At 36.5% G+C, this 9445-nt stretch overlaps 1 long non-coding RNA gene across 6 annotated transcripts in view; it reads right to left on the bottom strand.

Moving 5' to 3' along the window:
- Nucleotides 1–5069: 5069 nt before the first annotated feature.
- Nucleotides 5070–9445, bottom strand: part of LOC117006490 — a 28159-nt gene continuing 23783 nt past the window's right edge. For 5 of the 6 annotated variants that reach the window (XR_004419988.1, XR_004419992.1, XR_004419991.1 and 2 more), the window contains one exon: nt 5070–7673. This is a non-coding gene — a long non-coding RNA (uncharacterized LOC117006490). The remainder of the gene's footprint in view (nt 7674–9445) is intronic. The other variant, XR_004419990.1, reaches the window with a different exon arrangement.

Raw genomic sequence — 9445 nt, 5'->3', positions numbered from 1 at the left:
TGATTTATTTCATTTACCACTCCCGGCTGGCCTGCTCCCGAGTCACGGAGCTGAACCGCGACAGAAACTGAAACATTTTATTCCACTGTGAAGGCCTGATGCTGGTATCTTATCCACGTTAAACCATCTGGAGAGAATGTTTAGGCTTATTTTTATATTTTTATTATTTTTATAATATCTGTAATAATAAAACATTACAAAAAAATCCAGTTCTTTTCAGGTAAAGGAATGTTTTGAATGATCTTGAATAAATCCACTTAACAGTTTTGCAGTATTCCAAAACAAAAATAGATACAGAAACTGTTTTACTGAAGTCAGTTACCATAGAAAGGAAGTATAATAATAAAATTCTTCATGAGCTCATACTTTATTGATCTAATCAGCTTAAAAATGTATGGATTTTTATGTGGCTACATTTCTATTTTATTTAACTGAAACAAATGTCTAAAAAATGTATGAATTATTAATGCTTAATTTTAACATTGTTTGGGGTTTTTTTCTTATACTGATGTCAATGAAACAAATCATCCATTTCAGGCACACAAATTACATAAATCAAAGGAACAATAATTTATGTGAATAATGTAGCTCAAAAATATATTTTGAGCATGCTAAGGAAACCCTTATGTGCACTGCTTATGTTCTTCCAAGTGCTAAGTGCAAAGGGAAGTGGACCAGAAGGAGAACAGTTAAGGTAATCAGTTAACATGTCAAGAAAACATTTTGTTAGAGATGAGAAGACTAATCTCTCCTTGCTCTTGTGTCCAAAGAGAAGAAGAATAAGGAAGACCACAAAATTGCTCCTATTTGCAACAGAAAAGAGGATTGATTAAGAATGGATCAATTTTGAAGACCAAAGAGAGTGAATGGCATCTTTTTCCATTGTTTGTTTGTTTGTATATTTTTCGTTCAGTTAAAATGAAAACACCTAGCGCTGCAAGACGTGTACTGATAACTTTTATCTTCCTTCTCAGTTGCCACCGAGGTAAGAGCTGCACTCTGTCCTTGACACACAGCAGACAAGGCATCACCTGGTATTCCTGAATCTCATTTTCTGGCTAGAGAAAAGAAAACCAAACTGAGAAGAAGATGAACACTTCTTGCTTAGGGAAACTCAGTATAGGAACGGGCATGCAGTGCGTGTTCTCATTTGCTATAGTAGTTAAAGCACATCAGGATATTCAGACTGAACATCCATGCTGCCTGCAACAATCTTCTTGTAATGCTGGTTCTTTAATTGTCTCTCTCTGTGTCTCTTTTCCTTGAATATCCTTCATCAGACAGTGAAATAAAGTAAGATAAACACAACCTAAAGAACAGTGAAATAGTTTATTGGCTAATGCTCAAAGAACAAGTGACTGGAACTAATACCTTCTAGGCCAAGCATTTATTTGCTCACAAAGCCCAAAGAGACAACCAGCAAATCTCTGCGACCAGGCAGTCATCTGACAGATGGGGAAAGGTCAATCTTTGTTGCTGCTAGTAAGACATTAATCATCATCCCCATCAAGTTCTTTGAGGAGATTTATAATGGTTTATATTTTTTCAGATAAGTCATAAAATCATAGAATATCCTGAGTTGGAGGGGACTCACAAGTATTTGTCTTATTTAATCCCTGAACTGTTAATGACTGCTGTCTGAAGAATAATAATATTTTCTTTTTTTTACCTTTTTCAGTATACTTCTTTCCTGATTGGAGAGTATGTAGATGCCTAGTGGTATATGAACTTGTATCATGGGAAGGTTGGAATACATTTAAGGACTTTTTTTCTTTATCATGAAATTTGTTTACTTACAGGAAGAGATCGACCCTATTCCTTGGAGATACCCTTGGAGATCTTTATTTAAAGTTTTTCTGGATGCAGTCTTTAGCAAACTACTCTCATTGAAACTCTTTGAGCAGTAACGTCAACTACATGAATTCCAGAGATCTCATTAAACCTAAATTAATTTATGATTCTATGACATTTTCCAGAAAGGAATGCCCTGGAATAAATGCCTGTTGAAGGAGACAAAATAAAGTGCACAGAAAGGGCAATGAGAGAACTCCTATGAAAATGTTATGTAGAGAGAAAGGAATTTGCAGAGAAAACACAGAAACATACAAAGGTTTGGGTTGGAAAAAACCTTAAATCTAGTTCCAATCCCCTTGCCATGGTCTGGGACACCTTTCACTACATCAAGTTTCTCGAAGCCCCATCCAACCTGACCTTGAACATTTCCAGGGATAGGGTATCCAAAACTTCTCAGAGCAACTTGTTCCAGGATCTCCCTATCCAGTTTCAATGAGTTGAAAACAATTTATTCCCAATGTCCAATCTAAGCCTAACCTCTTTCAGTTTAGAGCCATTATTCCTTGTCCAATCAGCACATGCCCATATAAAAAGTCCCTTTCCAGCTGCTATGGAAGTAACCATAAAGATAAAACTGTGAGAAATGTAGAGAAAAAAAAATATTAAAAGTTACTATTTTCAAATTAATTCCAGACATAATTGCCCCATGAAACCCCATGAGTTTTTGAACCTCCTAGACTCATTCATCATTCTTTATTTGATTTTATGCTTTGCTTGTTCAGATGAAGGCTTTCCTCTTCAAACCTGGATGAGCCTTACATAGAGGGAAAGACCTCAGTTGAAAGAAATAATATACACCTAAACAGGTCCACACAATCTTGAAGTCTGGATGTCTGTGCTGTTGGAAACTATAAACAAGTTCAGTGTTGTCATCCATGTTCTCTAAAGAAAGCTGTTAATGAACATTTTTTTTAAAATCATGCCAAAAACATTTTCAGGAAGTTACTCAGTCCTGATCTTGATGATAAAAATAATGCCATTTGGAGTAAATCTCATTGTCACTTAGGCTAGATAGGAACATTAACTATGCTCTTTATGAAACTTGATGTTTTTTGCTATTGCAGCTTTGGAAAACATTCAAAGGCAGAACCAATATTTCTTTCAAAGAGAGTACCAGAAATCCTATGTTCCCTGCATCAGTGTCATTATTTTCTTTCTTTTTTACTTTATTTGTATTGTTTTAACTCAGTCTCAGTCTAGAATATAGCTATTTGGTCTATCTTTATATGTTAACCCTGTATCATGAAAAAGGAAGCTTTCCTGGTATTATAAAATAAAGAAATATTGTGTAGAAAGAAAATATTCTTAAATTACTATTGTCACTGTAATATACTAGTCCCTAAAATTTGACTGGTTTCCCAGTCAGCCAATTAAGTGACTTTTGTTGCCAGTCCAGTAATATGGGGGTGAGTATACAGGACTGAAGTAGAAGTTCTACATTTTTTCTGGTCTAGGTATCCTTCTGACATCGCATTTCTTTTTCTTTACTTCTGAGGTTGACCCATGTATTACATGGTAGAGAACAGCACAACATAAAGAGCAGCTGTTGAGCTTTTCCATGTATATATGAAATAGGAGCCTATAAGATGTGAAGATAATGAACAATATGTGTCTCATGACTATTATTCATACAACAATAAGGCTGGCTGGTGCAACACAGCCCAGCACTAACTGTCCATAATGTTCTTTTCAGCATAAATTTTAATAGAAGTCCATAAACAATGTAGAAAATTATTGTAGATAATCAAGTGTTAAGTGTGTCAATCTCAGATTTAGAAGCTGTACAACTATATTTGTAAAATGCTTCATTCAACTGCAGTGGCTGGAAAACAAATCTCATTAGCCCAGTTGCAGCACTGCATCAACAAATCTGTATTGGTTGTGGGAATCTGAGCTGGCATTGCTGTTCACTGTCTTGCCACAGTACAACAATGTACTAGCTCTGGTTCTTGCTGTACTGAAAATACATGAATACATGAATTCCTGAGAGTAATCATGCACTAGGAAATCAACAGATCATACAAGGAAAAAATTAGTTCAAAGCATACTGCAAAAAGTAAACCTTAACTTTTCCTCTGCCATGTCCCTCTGGATCTGCAGATGCATCTCACCAGGTCTCATGGACTTGTGCACATTCAAATTCCTTAAATGGTCTCAAACATGGTGTCCTAGTGCTGGCAGTTTTTAATTCTCCCAGTCCTTGCTTTTGTCTTTTATGGCTCGGGTGGTGTTGTTTGAACACTTACTGGTGAAGACCAAGACAAGAAAACCATTAAGTACCTCAGCCTTCTCCCCACCCTGGTTAACCAGATCTCTTGTTTCCTTCTGGAGAGGGTTCATGTTTTCTCTAGCCTTCCTCTTATCACTGGTGCTTCTACAGAAGCTTTTTTTGTTGCCATTAGTGCCCCTGGCCAGGTTTCATTTTATCAGGGCTTTAGCCTTCTTAACCTGATCTCTGTCTGCTTGGATAATCTCTCTGTATTCCTCCCAGGCTACTTGAGCTGGTTTCCACTCTCTCTAGGCTTGTTTTTTTGTGTTTGAGGTTGTTCAGAAATTCCTTGGTTATCCACACAAGCCTTCTAAGGAGATTCTTCAATATTAAGAGGCTTTCTTGAGTCCCTCCTCTCTCCAAGGCTTTAGCACACAGCACTCTACCAAGCAGACCCCTTAAAAAGCTAAAATTGTTTTCTAGAAGTCCAGGACAGTGAGCTTGCTGTGTGCTCTCACTTTGCTGAGGATCTCAAAGCCCACCATTTAATTGTCACAGCAGCCAAGGCTGCCCTTGAACATCATGTTCTCCACCTCAACAGCTCTCCTTGTAGGTAAGAAAAAGTTTCAGTGCAGCATCTCGTTGTTGTACTTGGTGAGGGGCATTGCCACCAACACATTCCAGGAACTTGCTTATGCCCTTCTGTGTTTTCCCTCCGACGCAGGAAAAATTGTTGTGATATTGGGGTGGTTGAAGTCCCACACAGGGGCTTGTGCACATGATGTTGCTCCTATTTATCTGTAAAGGGCCACATCAGCTCAGACTGCTGTTGGGTGGCTGCCCCAGACCCCCACTATAATGTCACCTGTCCCTGCCCTCCCTTTAATCCTCACCCATAAGCTCTATGCTGCTGCTCATCCATCCCTAGGTGGAGCTCCGTGCACTGCAGCTGGTCATTGACACGGACCTGACTTCCTGGCTTCATTTGCAATTATTATTTTTAGGATGCATTTTTAGGCAGGTATTTATTTCATGAAGTTGTACAGAGAAAAACACCTTAGGTGTCACAGAACAGACTATAAGTAAATTAAAAAGCTAAAAAGTGAAGCCTTTACAGTACTAAGATGACATAAGAAGCATTATTGAAGTAGCAAGAGAGATAAAGGGTAATAACACAAATATTCTACATTTGAAATAAAGCATAGGAGGAATTTGGAAGAAATGCATGTAGAATTCTCTCTCTAAAAATAATGTAGAGATGAAGGTAAAGTTCAAGCACCCAAACCCATTTGAAAATACCAGAGGTTAGTTGTTCTCAGGTTTACATTAATGATACATTTGTGTTCATATCTCATTTTGCCCTCCTACTCCTACTTTTTGTGTTCTAGTCATACATTCACCTTCAAAATAGTTTGATTTTTTTTTCAAATTAGCAGTGAAGGATATATTTTCTTCTTTTCCTTCAGAAGTATAACTCTCTAGAGGGATAATGCCTGAAGCTCAGGAGTAGTGCTACAGGCTTAGACTAATAAATAATTTTTAATCAGATTGTTTGTATCATTGTAGTAGTTTTAATTTCCTTTTAATATCTTTGTGTCCAGAGAACTCACAGTAGTTTCTTTCAGCTTTCACAGTTTCATCTTCTGAATTCAAAGGTAAATACATAAAGAGGAATCCCCCACATATGCAAAATTTTAGGTACTAATGGATTATTATTTGATTGAGCTTTCATTTCTAGATTCAAAGTGAGTGCACCATGTTTTGCAAAATATAATCTCAAAAGAAAATTTAAAACTATACCAAAAAATTGCTTATTTTGTAGAGATGCAACTAAAAAAGCAATTGCCTGTCATCTTAATTCCTCTTTCTTCATCATTACATTAAAAATAATGATTTTTACTAATGCTGAAAACATTTGTAGGAATTTGTATCTTCTCAGGACCTTGTCCTTGTTTCTATTTGTGTGCATGCATAATCTAAAAATATTTGTTGAAATTTTTTATCCTCAAAATATATATAATATGTGGCCTTTTACAATAAAATAAATGAAGTAGACAACAAAAGGGTATATGAAATCCCTGAAGAAGTTATATCCTAAAATAAATCAGAACATTTTAAGAATAAAGTAATGAATCCATTTCATTATTTCTTGCAATGAGAACAGCAATCTGAACATTAGGAAGTTCAGAATGTAATGCATCATGAACTTCCATATAGAAAGCAGAAAAGCAATTCTAATAAATAGGCAGATCATATAAAAATGATTTGTATCAATATCTATCAGTCTGAACTCTGACAGTAGTGCACCCACTGTTTCCCCCAAAGTAGGCAATAATGAAAAAGTGTCTCTTCCATTTATGCATTAATTTCAGGACTGATTGCACCTAACCACATTGAATCTGTCCACATCCTTTTCAAGCATGGCAACTAATGATCACAATTCCTGTCATGTAGATCAGTGCTTCAACATCCGGTTGGAAATTGTCAACTCTGCATACTACAAATCTATGTTCTGTCAATATTACAAATGGATAAGCAGACAGGTGCCATTTCAGAACTCCTCTCATACTCTTTTAAGCTATGCTGAGCCATTTTGTCAAATAAAGCTCAAAAACTTATTTCCCTGGGCTCAAAAAATGTTTACTTTTTGATACACAATATTGCATGTGTCCATTTAGTTTTTTACACTGATTCAATTTTTACTTTTCAGCATGGTACAACTTTAAGGTATAATGCCCCAAAATGAAACACTGAGAAAATATCATAAAAATTTTCTATGCTAGCTTTTCAGTTAGGCAATAACTCATACCCAGAGGACATCTAATAGATCTTATGCTGATCAAATTTAACAATCTTACAGGTTGGAAAATTGAGAACAGTTCTGCTGAGGACTTGTGGGTCCTGGTGCATGAAAGGGTGGACTTGAGCAAGCAAAGCATTTGTATTTGCAGTCCAGAAAGTCAACCACATCCTGAGCTACACTGGAAGAAGAGGTGGCCAGCTAGTCTATGGAGGTGATTCATTCTCTTCGTTCTTGTGAGACCCCTCCTGGAATACTGAATCCAGCTCTGATGTCCTCAGCACAGGAATGACATGTACCTGTTGGAGTGAATCCACAGGACAGCCAGGAAGATGATTGGAGGGATGAAATATCTCCTCTGTGAGGAAAGCTGGGGTTCTTCAAGCTGCAGAAGAGAAGGCTCTTTGAGTAATTAAAGTAGCCTTTGAGTAATTAAAAGAACTTTGTGAGAGAGATGAGGACAAACATTTTGTCAGGGTCTGTTGCAATAGGGCAAGAGGTAATGGTTTTAAACACATAGAAGGTCAACTTCGGTTTGATATAACGAAGGAGTATTTTACAATGAGGGTGGTGTGACCCTGGAGCAGGTTGCCCAGAGAGGTGGTGTATACCCCATCCCTGGAAACATTACTGGTCAGATTGGACTGGAGTCTTAGCAATCTCTTGTAGTTCGAGATATCCCTGCTCATTGCATGGAAGTTTGAACTAGATGACCTGTAAAGATGTCTTCAAACTCAAACTGCTCCATGTTTCTGGGGTTCTATGATTTTCATATTTATGTCACTTGCCATCTTCTTTAATGACTTCCTACTGCCAAAAAATAATAAAGAAATTAGAGGGGGCGGGGAAGAAAAAATTTACATCAGGAATAAATTATTATAAAAGAAAACTTATATTTACAACATAAGCTTCAGTTTAATTAATATGCAGTACTTAAAAGCTACAATAAAATAAAATAAAATATGATCAATAAATTGCATAGTGTTAATCATATCAAATAAGGGATATTGCAGACAATCTAGAAAAGGTCAGTGATGATTTACCTACTACTGTAAAAATTTACTTGACAACAGAATGCTAGCTTTTCTGAAGGAATAGACATTTAAAAAGTTAGAGAAGAAGAATGAATGCTGTCAAATTAGGCAAAAAGACTACTTACAAACTAGGAATGACAAAGAGATAATCATGCTGACATCAAAACATGTGCATAAAATAACATCTACAGTTAAAAAGTGTGAAGAGTTTTGTTTGTAATGAATATTTTGACAGCTATGTCATACAGGTTTCACCTCTCCTCCAAATTTACATTCTATTAACACAAAAGAACAAATGGAAGAAAAACATTTTTGGTAGTATAGTAAGTGCACATATATGTGCTTACATACTTTAAGATATATGTGTGCTCTGATGGTTAAGGAGTGTGGGGTTTGACCTTTTGAGTATTTGCTGATTTGTTTACTTTATTAATCTCCTACCTCGTTTTTAAAGCTAAACTCTACAGGAAACTTCCATTGGATTTCTATTTCCAAAAGGTATTCTCTAGGTACTTCAAAGATGTTGATCTCAGTCTTATAACAACAGTGTGAACAAGCACCCTTTTTGGGTTACAGATTTTTTTATGCAGAGGATAGAGATCTATAAATACTTTAAATGGTTTGGGTCTTTTCCCCCCAGAAGGAAAAAGTGTGCTCTCATTTCTATGCATATTAATTTGTTATGTGATTTGTTTCACACTATAGCATTGCCAACCCATTTCAAAAACTGTAGAAAAAACTCAATACCAATCCATTTATCCATATCTATGTGTGTTTGTGTACTTACACTTAGGCAGTCTCCCTGTCTACCCTTTTAAAGTCTATGATGGGTTAATCCCTGCCAGACACTACACCTGGCTCTTGCTCCCTCCCATCTTCCACAGGAGGGGATCAAAACAGAAGGAAGACAAGAAGCCTTGTGGATCAAGATAATGGCAGTTAAACAAATTAAGCAAAAACCACATAAGTGACCAAAGCAAAAAAATAAAAATAATTATTTTAGTTCTTCCCATTAGTAGGCAGATGTCTAGCTATTTCCTGGGAAGTAGGGCCCTTAGCATGCATAGCAGTTGCTTGGAAAGACAAAGACCACAGTCATAAACTTCCCTCTTCCTACTATTTTCCCTGAGCTTCTTGCTGCTGAGCATGAGAGTTTACAGTATGAAATATCCATTTGGTCAGTTTGGTTAAGTTCTATGTTCACTTGCAAATTCTTGTCTGTCCCAAGCCTACTTATTCTGACAGAACATGAGGTGGAGAAAAAAAGCCTTGGTGCTGTGCATTGCTGAGTAACAGATTAATGATTGTTAATCTAATGAGTGTTATCAATATTCTTTTAGCCACAAATTCAAATCACAGCATCACATGAGTCTCTATGAAGACAGTTAACTTCATTCCACCCAGACTCAGTTCAAAATCTCATTTCCTATTTGCAGATGTGAGGAAAGAGGTAAATTTTATATTTCCACCATCTTTCTACTTTTTACCATGTTGCACAAAGAGAAAACTATGAGACTACATCAAGAGTGAACCTAAAGATGCACCAAG

Source organism: Catharus ustulatus, chromosome 1 (genome assembly GCF_009819885.2).
Source record: "Catharus ustulatus isolate bCatUst1 chromosome 1, bCatUst1.pri.v2, whole genome shotgun sequence".
Taxonomy (NCBI): domain Eukaryota; kingdom Metazoa; phylum Chordata; class Aves; order Passeriformes; family Turdidae; genus Catharus; species Catharus ustulatus.
This window is presented reverse-complemented; position numbering and strand designations above follow the sequence as displayed.